We start from the raw sequence: 17,270 nt of genomic DNA, 5'->3' as shown, positions 1-17,270 counted from the left end.
TCTTCCATTTTGCTGTTTCTTTGTTGTATTCTTTATAATAAATTGATAATAGTAAGTAAAGCACTTTCCTGAATTCTGTGAGCCATTCTTGCAAATTGTCAAACCTGAAGAGGGGTCGTGGGAACCCCTGATTGGTGTCAGAAGTACACTGACAACCTGAGACTTTCAACTGGCCTCTGAAGTGGAGAGCAGTCTTGTGGGACTGAGCCCTTAACCTGTGGGGTCTATGCTAATTCCAGATAGTTAGTATCATAATTGAGTTAAATTGTAGGACACTTAGTTGATGTCCACTAAGAATTGGGAATTTGCTTGGTGTGGAAGAAAACACACACACACACATTTGGTGACAGAATTGAAAAGTAGAAGAAACTACCTTTTGTTTTTAATTTTTTTCTTTATGAATCTAAAGACATTTACATTCAAACATTTAAAAAATACCCTGTACAGACAAAAAATCATCTGTAGGAGGAAAGAAGCCTATAACCACTTCCTTCCAAGTTTGTTATCTTTGAATCTTTTCACAATAGCCAAATTAAATTAAAATTTCCACAAAGTATAGTGTTAGTGAGGGAAAAAGTTACAGAGTGATAGCATATCAGTTCAGGGTTCTGGTTGTAATGATGGTGGAAAAGGAGGTGGTGGATAGAATGGGGCAATGTGGAAGACTTTGTTACAAAGCAGACTTTCTCTTGGTGAACTAGTGTGATTTACCATTTTATCTCTCCACTCTTCATTTGGGGTTTTTTCCCAAGCTGTCTTCCAGTTCACAAATTCTTCCTTCAGCTCTGTTTATTCTGCTGTTACAATCATCCTTTAATTTTTTTCTTTGGCTATGGTATCTTTAGGTTCTAGAATTTCATTTTGTTATTTTAAAAATCTTCAAAATTCTTTGTCAAATTTTTCGATCTTAATTTTTATCTGTTTCAATATAGCAAAAAGTTGTTGTAAACTCTGGTTCTTATATTCATATATAAGGAGACTCTGTGGTTTTCTTTATGTTGTCTAAAGTTTTTGATGTTTCTTTTTAATGATCTTTTTTTTACCTGATTTTATTTTATGTAAGACATTATATTTGGAAAAATATTTGTGCAGGTTTTTCAACCTATGATGATGTTATCTTCCTCTAGAAAGGAATTTCATTTCTTTCTGTCACATGCCTGGGACACTGGCAATTTGAGACCACCTTAATCCAATTTAGGAACTTAGATTATCTGGGTAACCCAGATGACTCAAAGCTAAGCTATATATGAGAGCTGGGTGACTTTGGTTCCAAGTTTTGTCTTCCTGATACAGTGAGACTGACAAAAAACCCTTTATACAGTCTCTCAGATGCATCTTCCATATTGGCAAAAAGTGGCACCAAATAATGGTTCACTCTCTAGATTTCCACATTCCCCTGGATGTTGACTTGGTAATTCTTCACTATCTTATTTACTCTTTTGTGCTTTCAAGCTGATTTTTATTATTAATTTTTAAAATATACATTTCCAGGTTTTTCTAGTTGTCCTCATGATAAGGCTAATCCAAATTATATAGTCTTCCATTACTAGAGGCAGAATTCTTGAGCTAGTGTGATTTATAAACTAGTCACCTATGTATAAACTTCAGGGGCTGGTTATACACTGGCTAGGAGAACAATATCTGAGGTGCCACCTTTCTCAGATATTGCCCTATTACCTCCTCTTTGGTGATGACCTCATTTCCCTCTGACAGCTACTTCCTGCACTCGTTCTCCCAACTCCCTACTGAGCCATACTCATGATGCAGAAGTCCCTTAGCATTTTATGACCTGAGCTAGAAGATAAAAAGGATGTCTATCCATCATCATCCTTCCCCTTCAGTTACTGATTGGTTGATTGATGAATGTACTTTCGTGAATGGTCAGGAGGGAATGAGTGAGCTTTTGGAAAATATATAACTTGGGATTCTGAAAACAAAGTCATTTTCTCTTGAAAAATTCAGGGATATGTGATATCTTCAGAATCAAATGTGTTCTTTTTTTTGGTGAGGTTCAGCTAAAGATTCAACGTCTTTTCAACACATGCTTCAGATGGTTTTAAAAGTTGGCATATCAATTTGTGAGTACTTGCAAAAGAGGCTTTCATAATTTTCTTGGCTTAAGAGTCCTTAAACACATGAAGAATCGTTTTTAAAGTAAACTTTTACTGAAATGTAAAATAAATACAGGAACATGCACAGATAAGTGTACAGCTTAATGGATTTTGGTAAAGTTAGCACATCCGTGCAACCAGGACCCAAAATCAGACCTAGGTCATTAGCAGCACCCCAGATGCCTCTTTCATGTCCCTTGCTGGTCACTAACTCCTCAAGGGTAACCACTATCCTGATCTCACATTATGGATTAGTTCTGCTTGTTTTTGAACTTTATACATTTAGTACATACTGTTGTGACTGTTTAGTGTTTTTATTCTTTCAATATTATGTATGTAGGATGCATTAATATTATTTCATGTGACTGTAAATCACTAATTCTTCTTTTTTGTTACAGTCATCCATTGCATTAATATACCATGATTTATTTTTCCATTCTGCTGTTGATGGACATGAGGATTCTACCATTTTACAAACAGTGCTGTGACAAAAATTCTTGTACATTCTTATTATCTTTTAGTGAACACAGATATCAAGAAGATTCCTGATGTTCCATCTTCTAAGTTTTATCCTGTCCTTGACCTCCTAATTTGCACTAAATATAGATGAAGATTCTGAGATGATTACCATGAACTGCTCTCTGGGTAAGTTGGGAGCACATTGTTCAGCTGACCGTGATCTTTTGGCTGACCCATATCACCATAATCCAGTGGTTAAAGTGGATGAATTTGATAAAATGGTGGAAAGACCTCATTGGTAGAGCACCTCAGTTTGGTTTAAATCCTGGGTCTGTACCCTGACTTCTGAACATTGTTTCGTGTTTCCATTTGGTGATCCAAATTATATCTACTACCCATTATAGATTGTCTTAGAAGTTAATTCTGCCATGTCCAATTGAATCTTTTAAGAATGTGAGAAAAGCCTATCTTTTAAAAATAAAATACAGTCTCTTATGAGAATATTATTACAATTCTATTAGCTAATGAGATTCTGTGAGAATTCACAAAAGAAATGATGTCTGTTCATGGAATCTCCAAATTGTTTAAAATCCGCTTGGATAGAAAAACTGTCCATACATTAGAGCAAAAGATGTTTAAAAGAGGATACTATAGCCAATGTGAGTTATTGTCATATATGCCTCGAAGCTAAACAGATGGCTAATATGGGAATTAGCGTAGAATTACTCATTCATTCCACAAAAACCAATTGAGCCTCTATTATTTGCTACTCTCTATGCTAATATAATTTACATTAAATTATATTAAATTAAATGTTAATTATATAACATAGTACTGTCATAACATGATCTACTATAATTCCAGAGAGTGATAAGAGCTGGAGAGAAAATAAATCAACATAAGTAGAAGAGTGGGGGCAGGATGTTATTTTAGATAGGGGAGGGAAGGGGGAGTCAGGAAATCACTTTGAATGAGTGACACATGCAAAGACCTGAGTGAAGTGAGGGAACAAACATTTCCTTAATCTGGAGGAAAAATATTCTAGGAAGAGAGATTTGCAAGACCAAAGGCCCTGAGATGGAACCAAGATTGGCAGATTCAAGGAGGAGCCAAAAGGACACTGTGGTTGAAGTATAGTGAGTAAGGGAGAGAAGAAGAGGAGGTCAGAGGAGAGAGGAAAAGGAAGACAGGGGCCATGTAAGGAATCTGAGTTTTATTCCAAGGTGGATAGCATTCCACTGACTCATAAGTTGGGGTGGGGAGTGTGTGGTTTGATCTGACATACTGTTTGGAAAGATCGATTTGGCTGTTGAATAGGGAATGGATTATAGGTATTAGGAATGGAAGCAAGGCAGTCTCCTCTGAGAAACTCATTTGATTCCCTGGGTTTGGGAAGTGGGAAATATAAATGCGGTGAAGGCTACTACAGGGCCGAGTAGGAAATTGTTCCCAAGGAAAAAGGGGGTCTATATAAGTGAGCTAATTGCTAGAATTTCAGTTTGAGAAGACATCAGATGAACCCCTTTTACCCCTTTATTTTATAGATGAGAAAAATTAAGGCTCAGAGAGCCTAAGTAACTTTCCTAAGGAGAAGATGTGATAGCCACATTGAAAACATGAAGCAATTTGGAGAAAGGTAATTTCTACCATTATGTGAAATGATTCATGAAATAAAGTGAAATTATTGGTAAAAGTTACAAATATTTTTAACTTGAGAGTTCAATCTCTCTCTTTTTTATTTATTTATTTATTTTTTTGTAAAACAAAATAGCCAGCTTACTATCTTGAGATGACTTTAGGAAAGCAATATTGACTCTGAACTTTTTAACAGCGAAGTCCATATGCTGGCCATATGATGGGTGCTCAATAAATAATTGCTGAATGATTACTTGATGAACCTGGGAATCAGAAGAATTCTGAAAGGTGGTAGAAAAAGAGAAAAAGAAAAAGCACTGGCTCTGTACTTAGCACTGTGTTAACATTGAGAAAGAACAATTAAAGTATTAGTCAGCATGTTTTAGATTGTAAGTGACAGAAACTCAGTTCAAACTGATTTAAGCATTAAAGAACACTCATTGACCCATGTAATTAAATCTAGGGGTATAGACTGGGTTCAGGTATGGCTGGATCCAGGGCTCATATGGCATTTAAAGAATTCTGTCTTTGTTTCTCTCTCTTTCCATTTATTTGTTCATCTTTCCTTCATGTTGGCTTCATTTTCAGGCTGACTTTCTTTACATGGAAGTCCTCCTACAGTTATAAGCTTATGTCTTCCAGTTTATTAACACCAACAGAAAGACTTTTCTTTTCCCAAATGGTCCTATCAAAAGTCTTCAGAGGGCTTCCCTGGTGGTGCAGTGGTTGGGGGTCTGCCTGCCGGTGCGGGGGACGCGGGTTCGGGCCCTGGTCTGGGAGGATCCTGCATGCCGCGGAGCGGCTGGGCCCGTGGGCCACAGTTGCTGGGCCTGTGCGTCTGGAGCCTGTGCTCCGCAACAGGAGAGGCCGCGACAGTGAGAGGTCCGCGTGCCACGATGAGGAGTGGCCCCCGCTCGCTGCAACTGGAGAGGGCCCTGGTGCGGAGGCGAAGACCCAACACAGCCAAAAATAAATAAATAAATAAATAAATTGAAAAAAAGAAAAAAAAAACCAACAACGTACCGATGACTGAGCCACACCCCGCAGCAATTAAATCTGAATGTCTACAGATAGGACCCAGTCCAGACACTATACTTTAAAAAAAAAAAAAAGTCTTCAGGGGCCAGGCCAGTCAGCCCAAAGGAAGAGTGAAAAATGACTAGCAGAAGTTGGTAGAATGGATAGTGGCAGGTGAAACAACAAAGACCTACTACCAAAGCGAAAGAAGAAAAAGGGAATCTTGCAGTGAAAGAGGCAATTTCTGCTTATGAAATCCCTCTAAAACCTAAGGCACCTTGGGAATTCCCTGGCGGTCCAGTGGTTAGGACTCATGCTTTCACTGCCAAGGGCCCCAGTTCAATCCCTGGTTGGAGAACTAAGATCCCACAAGCCATGTGGCATGACCAAAAAATAAATAAATAAAAAATAATAAAACCTAAGGCACCTCAACTCTAGAGCAAGAGTTGCCAGCTCAGTATTCATAAATCTCCTCTGCTTACAGTACTAACAGTGCAGATATTTATAGATATTTTCAAAAGCTCTATGTATTCTCTTTCAGGCTTCCTGAGGCAGCTAAATTTTCCAAAGGCCCCCCTGAGAAATTGAACAGACTTCTTCTTGGGTGTATAAGTGTGTTCACAGGACCAACAGCCACTGTCATGTTTCTCTCCTCCTCACAGATGCCCCAGTCATTGGTATGAAGACCCAAATGCCCATGGTTTATCTGTATCTTTTTAAAGACATTCTTCATGTTTATAAAAGGGACAATGATCCCAATGTCTGCTTTCCTCAGAAGTTCAAGTGCTAGGGCAATGGAATAGCAGACCAAATGGGATGGTGACTTCAGGCAAGTGTGTAGCTTTTACTCTGTGATGAAGACAACCAAAGAAACAAACTGCTTTCCTATACTCCACTAAAAATGTCCACCAAACATCCTCCCAGCCAGCTGAAATATAAGTCAGCTAAGGGACTCTAAAACAATTAAATTAATTGAAAACACATTTTATAAAAGAAATTGAATAGATCGTTTGAGGTCACAGAGCATCCACTAATGAATGTTTGCCTCAGCATTTGCAGCTTTATTTTGCCTCCCCAATTACAACATTTCTGAAATCCACTTATTTTTCCTTTGTGTATAAATTCTGAGACTGTGTGTTTCTAGTCATGGCTCCATAAGAGCAGTATTAATCATCTTCACAACTTTTGTCATATGTGCCACATCATCAAGGTTCAGTGAAGGCAAGAAAAAACACTCTAGGTATTTCAAGCAGAAGGGGATTTAATTCAGGGAGATAAGTTCTTACAAAATGGTGGGAGGAGTGGAAGTCAGAGGCACTAGTGGAATTTTGGTTTCACTGTCAAAGAAAAAAAACTGTGCTTATCGCATTTCCATTCTTGATACCTCCATAACCACCTCACTCCCAGGAGGCTGTTGACTAGAAAGTGGAACCCTGAGTCTGATGCTTACATGCACTCGAATCCCTCAAAGCTTACTAACCCACTGCCTCCACTGCAGCAAGACTACCTCCACTTTATTTCTGCCTTACAAAACTCAGGCAACTGCCTCTAATTGGCACAGTGTAATTCATATACAGAACCCTGACAGCAAGGGTGTCTTCAAAGTGTAATTTTAAGACTTCCAACCTCTTGGAAGGAAAAGACGAGGTTGAGAGAACTAATCCAAGAATACGCCACTTGCACTCACTTTACAAATTAAAGTTATTTTAAAAAGAGACCTTATATTTATACTGTAAATGAAAATCCTGGATCATTTGCCATTAAAAGAAGGTATTTGTCAAAGTAAATGCAAGAAATTTTTTTGCCTTAAGTTTCCCAAAGATAATTTTTTCTCCCTGAGGGAACAGAATAATTATAAAAGGCTCTTCTCCCAGTCTCTCCCCAAACTGCACTATTCACCCACGCTACCCCCATCTACCCATTTTGTGTGAGCCAAAAGCGAATATTTGCAATTAAATTACAGCTCATGTCTCAATAAAGCAGATGTCTGCATGAGTCATATTTAAGCATTTTTTTTCCTGTGGGGGGTGGAGAGGACCACTCAGAACCTCTCAGCCCCAGCAGCACACAACATTGCACTTTGGGAAATGCTTTATTGGGTTATAAGCACCTTGAAGATGCTTTGATCTCCTTTGTCTTAAGTTCTAGGATAGACCCCCACATTAAAAAAAAATCCAACCTGGAGTTACAAATCTAGGAAGGAAGAAAATCAGGAAAGAGGACTTCAGGGAATTTCAGGGAGTGAAACAAAGACCAACAGTGAATTTAAAGCAGTTGCCTTTGTCTGGGGGGGAGGCGGAAGGGAACCTGAGGTCATTCTTGCAGGTAGAGCCACAAGCCCTGGCAAGAGTTGTCCATTTAACCCAACTCCTTTCCTGGTGCTTTGAGTCTGTCTTCCCTGTTAGCAGCTAACCAAACCCAACTCTGCCATGAGAACCATCGCTTTCTCCTTTCTTTCCCCCACTTCACCTTGATCAGCAACCCCTTAACCTCCCATCCCCAACTCTGCTTCATTTGTCTTCAGAGCAGTCACCACTACCAGCTTCATCTTACTGTCTGCCTTTCAAAGAGCTCCATGACTGTCTGTTTGGTTCACAGCAGAATCCACAGCATCTAAAACACTGTTTGTTACAAACACTCAATTCACATTGGTTGAACGAATAGCAAGCAGGTCAGTGAGTGGCCAGCCTGCTAGGCTCAAGCCAAGCCAACCCAGAAAGAAGCCCCAACCCAGCTCAGCCTCACTTCGGACCTTCTATGTGTCATAGAATGTCAGATTGATCAAAACCTTTTACGATGAAACGCACTTCAAAGTCCAGACCACCTGAATCACACATAGGTCTTCATGTTGTTGTAAATTCAATGTTGAGATAATGTTGGTGGTTTCCTCTTTTGTCTTAGAGGGCAACAAAGAACTACCTCTTTTCATTCTCTGAGCCCCAGTTTCCTCACCTGGAAAATGGGGAGGATTTTTTTGGTGTGTGATTCATCACTTGTTGCAGAGGTCATACAAAATGATGCATTTATCAATGTATTTCATCATTTAAGAAATAGTTTTATGAGTGCCTACCATGGGCAAAGCCTTTAAATGGCATCTTCTCAGCGTGGCCCTTTATAGCCACCTTCTGTAATATTTCAGCCCTCCCCCCTCAGCATTCCTAATTCTCCTTCTCTGCTCTGTTTTTCTGACAAGTGCTTTTTATTCTCTAACTTAATATATATATATTATTGATTTAAATTATTTATTACAGGTATCTATTTAATTTTTAATGTCTCCCCCTTCTAGGTTTCTAGGTTTTAAGCTCCATGAGAAGGATATTTTTTGGGGTGTTTTTGCTATTGTTTTTCCAGGCCTGCCCCATTGTGGGCATTTAATAAATAATGTCGACTGAATAAACAAATGTCCCATGCTCAGCGTACAAGTGCTGATATAAACCAGGCTACCATATAAAACTCAAATTTATCCCTTATTAGAGAAAACTCACTGAAGAATGTGTGCTCTGTACAGATGGCTTGTACAGAAGGGCTGGAGTTGGGCTGAAGGAACAATTAGGGGGCCAGTACATAACCCAGGCAAGAGATGACAAAGTGACTGAACTCAGACAGCATCTGTGAGTGAAGGGAAAGGGACAATTAGAAAGTATTGAGGATAAAGAATTGCAGGGTTCGGTGGGTGCTTAGATGTGAGATGTGGTGGGAAAAGTGAAATCAACATTGAATCCCTCATTTCTGGATTGCGCAGCCTGGTGAATGATGATGAGTTGCACTGAGATGGGGATATTGGAGAAGGAAGTGGTCGGGGTTTTTTGTTTGCTTGTTTGTTTGTTTTGGCTACTCCACGTTGGAGAAGAAGTGGTTGGGGTTTTTCTGGCTTTTGTTTTGTTTTGGCCACTCTGTGTGGCATGCGGGATCTTAATTCCCCGACCAGGGATCGAACATGTGCCCCCTTCAGTGGAAGCACAGAGTCTTAACCACTGGACTGCCAGGGAAGTCCTAGGAAGTGGTTGTTTGAAGGACAAGCATGGGGAGAGAATTTGTTGTCAGGTACCTATGGGCCAACAGATGTTCACCAGGAGGTGAACCAGGGCTCTGGGTTGAGAAGAGAAACTTAGGCTGGAGGTAAAGATTTGAGAGCCATAGTCCTAGGCCCTAAGGATAGCATGCAGAGTGAGGAGGGGGAAGGGCCAAGGGGAACACCATCATTTGGGATAAACAGAGAAAAAGAAGAGCTGCAAAGAGAACTGAGAGCAATCAGAAGAGTAGGAGGAAACGAGGGGAGATTTTTCAAAGAGGGAGAAGCCAGCGGCATCAGAGGTCAGAAAGGTATCAAGCAGCACAAAGAATGAAAAGTTTCCACTGGACTTGGCACATGGAGGGCCAGGTGACAGAATGGACATTCTGACAGGAAGACTGAAGATCCTTACTTCCGTTCTCATCCTATTTCTCCATAGACTGAGGAGCACCCCTTATGCTCAAAAATAAGCCTTTTGCCTGTTCCATTTGGTGCAGTCCCCAGAGTTCTGCACCATGGATGACGGAAACGACTTCCATTTATTTAAAATCCAAAACTATTAAGATCTCCTTCAGGCTAAATAACCACAATTCCTTTACTTTATTAACAAACATAGTGTGCTGAAAATTTCTGGAATTGGGAGCCAGGAAACCTGGGCTGATCTAGCTTAAGATCTGTTATGGCTAAAGGGTGACCTTGAACAACACATGGAGTTTTCTTTCAAGTCAGTTTTCCTCATCTGTAAAATTATGGGGTTGGCCTAAATCAGGTCCCTGGGAACATGTATCAGGAGTAGTTGAGTGATCTTTTAGCTTTAACATTTATGAATTAATGAAATCCACAGTAGATATTTATTAAAGATTCTACAAGTATCCAATTTCTATTCCATTCCAATAATAATTTTGTTTTTGGACTCATTTCAGTTCCTCTATGTATTAGGCACCTAGAAGCCTAAACATTACACAGAGGTTTCTAACATGGTCATGACTCAAGCAGCAGAGTATATAAGAAGATGGAACAAAATACACACTCTATACCTCTGTCACGGGCTGCTGGCTGTTGTCAAGCTGCTAGTGATCCATTTAGTATTCTGGTTGCAAAGAAGCAGGGCTAAATCATTCACATTATTCTTATGGTTTCCTTTAAATGTAATTAATCCAAATTAAGACAATATTCACCAAAGGTCCTGAAAACAAAACACAACGATAAAACCACCAGTCTATTAATTTAATAGATTTCTTAAAGGTAGCTGAGAAAATTTTGTTATTTATGTCGTGTGTTTTCCCCATGTTTCGCCAACATGACTCAAATGCCAGTGAACTTCTCCCCCTTTGTCTCTTAAAGAAATGGAGCCAGTGAGAACGGAAGAACCATGGTGGTGTTGAAAATGTGGTCTTTGAAGTTCATGTGTGTAACTGTAGTAGATTATTGTTCAGCTTGTCTCCACTCCTTCCCCCCCACCGCCACCCCCAACCTCCAAGGAAAGTGTGGACTTTCTTGCATAACTGATATTGGCCTTGACCATGTGTCCTGCTTAGGCCAATAGCATATGGGTGGAAGTGACAGGGTCAGTGCTGCTTGATGTCTTTCTGACATCAGACACTGTTGGCTTCTCCCTCGTTGAAATGACATCTTAGACAGAAGGAGACAGTGCATGTTTCCACTAGTGCTTCTGGAAGCTTCTTCTCTATCACGAGAAGGGTTTCTCCCTAGTAGCTGCTCCATTTTCAGCCTAAGTCTCAAAATGAGATTTATGAAGCAAAGTTGCCCCAGTGGATGTACAGATTCCAAGTGGCCCCAGCTGACTTGTGGACCCTGACACAATATCTCCTTCAGAAAATGCTTTTTTCTGTACCCAGCCACAGAAAGAGTAGAAGGCGGCTAGCAGCAAAATGATCTGACACTTAAGAAGAAAATCAGTGGCAGATATCTGCCTTTATGTTTTCTCATCTAATCCTTACAAAAACCATGTGAGAAGACTTAGTTCCTATTTTTCAGTTAGGAAAACTGAGGTTCGCAGAGGGTAACTAACTCAAATTCTAATTCCAGTTCATCTGACTTTCAAGTTTGTATTATTTTTCAACTACAAAAACCAATGTCAACTCCCTTTTATGACCAGTTAATATTCAAATAAAAATGATTTTGTCACGGGAAAAACCTGGATGGAGGAAGCAGGGAACATATATTCAGCCCCTCTGATGGAAGAGTGACATAGCATATGGTTTCAAATCACTCGGAGAAGCAAGGAAACTTCCCTGAGTTTGCAAATTTGCCTTTGAGGACTCCAGGCATGGGAGCTGTGTCAGAGTCAGTATATCTGCCCAGGGGTAGATTAGGACCAGGTGACTGCCGAGCTGTTCACTATCCCCTTCTGAGCCACCTGCTGCACTCACCAAATCACTGTGCAGCCTGAAGATAGGTGAGGTAAAAGGTAACCTCGTGCCCTCTGACTTTTGCCTTTTGCCTCTCTCTCTTGGGCTTTTTGAAACCATGTTGGTGGCAACCAGTGGCCACCAGCTTACAGGCACAAGTCATTTGAAGTAATAAAACAAGAGGTAACTCTGGCCAGAGCCAGCCATTGGATTTTCAAGGGTTTCACCTTTCCTCCAAGGAAACATGGTTGTATAACTGAATCAATTTGCTGTACTCCTGAAACTAACATAACATTGTTAATCATATATGCTCCAATATAAAATAAAAATTAAAAAAAAAAAAAGCTTAATAAGAATATAGATTCAAATTTATTTCTGATAATGATAATTGACCTAAAATTGAAAATAAAATCTTAAATTTTGCTCCCCTCACCACCAAAAAAGAAAACACGTTTTCTTCAAAGGGTCAAATGGTGTATGTCAGTTACGTGTGCGGACACCAGAACCAAGTTGCTCGAATCCCAGCTCTTCTAATTACTCGTTGTGTAACACTTGGGATGTTACTTCCCTTCTTCAATGCCTCAGTCTCATCTGTAAAAACAGACTCATTATTCATTGCACGCACATGTCCTGCCATGGGCCACAACCTTGATTCCATGTGCTGCGGATGGAGCAGTGAGCAAAACCAACCAATGTCCTTCTGTTCTCCTAGAGGAGATAGATGATAAACAGGTCTATTTGTAACACAATTTTAGAGAGTGCTGAATGCTATAAAGACAAATAAAGCAGGGTAAGGGATGGAGAGAGGAGGAAGAAATGGCCATATTACAAAGGGCAGAAGAGAGAAGGCTCTTGGAGGAGATAAAACACTAAGAAGGCCAGAATATTGTGAAGGGAGAGAGCAACACGGTACCTAAGGCAAGAGTATTCTAAGCAGAGGGAGCGGGAATAGTAAACAAAATACAGCAACTGTACCCACTTAACTGGAGTGCTGCAGGAGTGACAGGGGATAATACGTGTAAAATGAGGCCATAGAATCTACCCTGTGAAGGCGAGCCCTGCAGGCATCACAGGATCTCAGAGATGAAAGAATCATAAAGTTCGATTCCACACTTTCCCTTATAATGCACGTGTCTCCTACAATAGTCACGAAGCTTCGGCTTACGTGCCTGTCAAGATGGGGAGCTCCTAGCCCAGCAGGCAGGGTCCGGCCTCCGTGGTTGGGGGCTTTTCTTTGTGAGGAAGCACCTCGTCCCCTGAGCTTACATCCTACATCCGACGCACAGGAATCACAAAAACCTACCTGCTGCCTCTTTCACATACCACCGCCTCCAACATTTGAAATACTTTCATCTCAGCTCCATCAGTTCCTTCAACCATTCCTTATCTGTGTGGCTTCCGGATTCCTCACTGTTCCATTTGATCATTTCAAACGCGCTGCACAATACGCTCAGTCTCTGATAGATGGGGGAGGGGGTGTGTGTGTGCAGCAAACGGGGAGATCAGTGCTGGAGGCTGGAACCTTCCCACTCAAAAGCTCCTTCCCATAAGCAGAGTCCCGAGATAAAGAGGAATATGTCTCCTCTTCTCCGTGGCTGCCTGCTCCTGCCTGGCATAACCCCAGCCTGCACCGATCTGAAATCACACCTAGGGTGATGCTTAAGAGAATTAGTTGACTGACTAATGATTCCAGTTTCCTGGGGAAGAGAGAAGAGAGGGCAGGAGGCGTTGGGGGACACGGTGAGTGGTGGTGGGTTCAGGACAGATGTAATTGCCATGTTATTAATTAAGCATCAGATTAAGGGGATTAGAATAGAGCTGATGAGTCAGAAATCCTAACTTCCATTTCCTGTGAGCCAGTCAGCTGGGTCCTGCTCCCCAGCCTCAGCTCAGCTCTCGCCTCTGCCAGCTGCCTCCTAAAACAAACCACGGCTGCAAGGGTGAGAGGGTGTAGATGACTCAGCACGAGCCCATCCCAGTTGCTAGAAAATAATTCCGAGGAGAAACCTGCCTGCTGATAGATGACTGGGGCCATGTTGTCTTTCGAGCTTACCTGCTTTGGAGCGGATTCTCCTTGGCATGACTTCTGAAAGGATGGGCAGGTTTCATCACTGTGGAGCACAGGCCTGAACTTTAAGCAAAGCATTCAATGGTGTTGTGAAGTTCTGTATCATCTTCTTCTGGTGAAACTATTGGACAAACATAGACATTTGGGACGGTAGGCAGAAACAGGAGATAACAGTAAACACAGTCATGTTTTGATCTGTTTTATTCCTTTGTTTCAGTTTTTATACTTAGAACAAAAATCCTAATTCTTAAATTGAATGTAGGAAGGGACAGTGCAAGTAAAATTGAGGCACCCAATATCAGGCTGATCCAATATTAAGCGATAGTCGCGGCGCAAACAGCCTCGAATCGCAACTTCACAGTGATTTATCTGCTCTCCTGGGCCGGCTTGATAAAGCAGCCACACCACAGACATTCAGATGATGCCACTTCAGGACTCAGTCTGCTGGAAGCTGCCGATTGGCTGAGTAACTGCTGGAAAATAATGAGCCAGTTTCTCATTGGTTGATCTGTTTGACTGCCAGGCAGGGTGGGCAGGGCCAGGAATTGGATGGGGGCCGGTCCATTCCAGGGCACCAGGCGATCAGAGCTTGAAGCTGTCCAAACTGGGCAATCTCCCACTTGGGGATCCTGACACCGTCAGCCACAAGAATTTGCAGACTCATCCTACCTGACTCAAAGCTTTTGCTGTTGTGGAAAATGTGACTGCAGAATTTTATTGCCTTCTGCTGTTTGCAGACATGTTTTTGGTTTTGGGTTTTTGGTTTTAACTCCGTGGAAGTGGGAAATTACTGTCCCTCGAGCCCTCTGTATCCAGCCAAAGCCCAGTGATTCGTCAGAGGCAAACTCCTGCATGGATGTTTTCTTGACTATTACCAAGAAGTGCGCGATAATCTGTCTCCCCTAAACTCCTAGAACTTCAACTGTCTAGATCAGTGGGTCTCAAAGATCGCTGTGCTTGGAATTTCCTGGGCATTCAGTTAAAATGCAGGTTCTTATTAAGCAGGTCTGGGGTGGGGCCTTGCATCTCTCACAAGCTTTCAGAGGATCCACACTTCCGTAGCAAGGGTCCATTTCCTTGACAATAGAAATGGGCTGTCTGTGACCTTGCACATTTCTCCTGATATATTCAAAGCTTCCCCAGGGCTTGTATGCTCTCTGCCTTTTTACCCTCCCTAGTACCTCACCCAATGCTGTGTGAACAGAAAGTGCTAGCAAATATTTGTAGAATAAAGAGACTCCTATATGGAAGAAACAACGTCTATGCCTCATCAGCACAATGACTCATGCAGGAAAGGTGCTCAATAATTATTCATTGAATGAATGAATGATCTGCTGGTATCTAGGAGGCTGGTGAGAGAATAACAAAAAAGAGAAGACTAAATCTAAGAGATTTTTAAGCTCTGCTTGCTTGAATCAAGCAGGTGGGAAAAGCATGGAAGCAAATTCAGGAAACATGGCATCTGGAATTAATACCCTAGCCACATGGCATCTAACACGTACGTTGCTAGACCATTTCTGTTGTGAAGATTTTTAAACGCATTTCCACTGTCACAGTAGGCTTTAGAGTGAATCTGCTGATCTGCCCTTTTTTGGGGTACTGTGGAGAGGTACACAACAGGGAGTAGGAAAGGGTACCATTTACTCTGGCAAAGCTCGGTAGGAAGTAAGTCTTGGGCTGCGTGAGAAACAGTGAACCCTCAAGCAGTGATTTTTTGAACTGATTCTTTTCAGTGACCTTCATCTCCTTCCTTCCTTACTTCTGACCACCCACCAACACTCACTCCAACACACAGACCAGTTTTTGACCTTGGCCTGGAAACCTGACCCTCATCCTTGCCTAGTTTTATCAGCTGGGAGGTTGTATCAGTGTCCTGGCCATACAACTGGACCCTGACTGCATAAAGAGGCCACAGCTGTTCATGGGGGGGGTAGCCTCTCCCAACATTGGGGAAGGAGAACCATTGATGGCAGCAAGGTGAAAGCAAACTGGGCAGCCAGGAGAAACAGGGAGGCATCAGGTCAAGGCAGCAGCAGGAGTTCTACTCTTCAGACTTAGGGAGATGATTAAGTATACACTGTGGTTTTATAGCCCACAAACTTCGTCACCTGCCCTAAGTAGCTCTCTCACCAGCCTGTGGTACCCCCTTCCCTTTGCCTGTTCCAGAACATCTGCCATTAGAGCCAACCTTTTGGGTTTGCAAATAAATCAGACAATAGCTTTGGAAGGCCACTGTTAACTGTACCTTTGACATCTGGCATCTGTGGGGGTGGTGAGGGGGGAGCTGCAGGCTTCCTTGGAGTCTTCCTATGTCAGCACCCAGGCAGGCAGAGCCCTGGGTATCTTCCAGCTGCCTCCAGCTGGATTTGGGGGGCATAGAGACTAGATAAGTTTCACTGATTTGAACCCTGAGCTTTGCTGAGCCGGAATCATCCTGGCTGTTGGACTGCCACAGGGCTCAGGGTCAAGGGAGAGTATCCAGATGTCTCCAAGCCACATGAGCAAGTCTGCAGCCTGGAGCTGCTTTCTGGAGGGGCAGAAGGAGACGGTGAAGCCCTCGGGTCCTCAGCCCCTGCAGGTGTAGCCAGGCGTGCCCTGAGCTGTACCTGTCTCGCATTACTGCCCCCAGCTTTCCAGCCAGCTCTTCAGTCTGGCTGGCTTTGTTTGCTGCAGTGCTGTGTCCCCTCTGGCACAGGTGGTGCGGATGCTCTGCAGGGCCCAGCAGAGGTGCACCAGGCAGCCTCCCGTGTCCCTGCGTAGCTGAGAGCACCGCAGTGAGGGCTCGGGCCAGCTCTGGGCTTGCTGCCAACAGCCTCTTGCAGACTGCGTCACAGCACAGATCTCTTGCTTGCAGGCAAGGGAGGAGTACGGAAAGCTTGGGACTTGAAATGTCTCTGGCGCTGCTTCATCCCCCTTTCCACACCCATCTGCGGTTTCAAGTGGTTCCTTTTCCTTTCCTCCACCCTGCCTCCTCCCCCGCCCCCCCCCCACCCTTATCATGCTGACACATTTGTGTCCTTCTGATGGCTTTTCATGTCAACTTCCAAACAAAATGACTCAGACCATAGTGCATCCCATCAGGACAGCGCTTTCTAGGGAGAAACAGGCTGGCTGACCTTATTACGTGTTAGGCATGTCAATGGGTTTCAGCGTGAAGTAATGAAAATCAGCAGTTTCCATCTAGAGGCCTTTCCTGCATGGAACCAGCAGGGTTCCCTTGCTACTCAAGTTCACCTTTCCGTATCTTGATTTCCCCATCTGTAAAATGAGAACAGTTACTCCTCCCTTATCTGTTTTACCAGGTCTTGTGAGTGTCATGGGGAATATTAGAAGGTTTCATAAAGTTTAGTGTACAGGAAGTTACCTGGGGAGCTTGTTAAAATGCAGATCCTGATTCCGTAAGTCTGGGGTGAGGCCTGAGATTCTGCATTTCTAACAGACTCCTGGGCTAATGGATGCTGCTGGTCTGGGTACCACTCTGAGTAGTGAGGAGCTAGTAAATATGAGGAAAATTTGAACATCATGAAGCACCAGGAAACTGTAGCATTTTAATTATTCTATGTGTTTGTCCTTCTAAAAAGCACATTTACATCTTT

The sequence above is a fragment of the Balaenoptera physalus genome (assembly GCF_965194825.1).
Source record: "Balaenoptera physalus genome assembly, chromosome: 16".
Lineage (NCBI taxonomy): Eukaryota > Metazoa > Chordata > Mammalia > Artiodactyla > Balaenopteridae > Balaenoptera > Balaenoptera physalus.
This window is presented reverse-complemented; position numbering follows the sequence as displayed.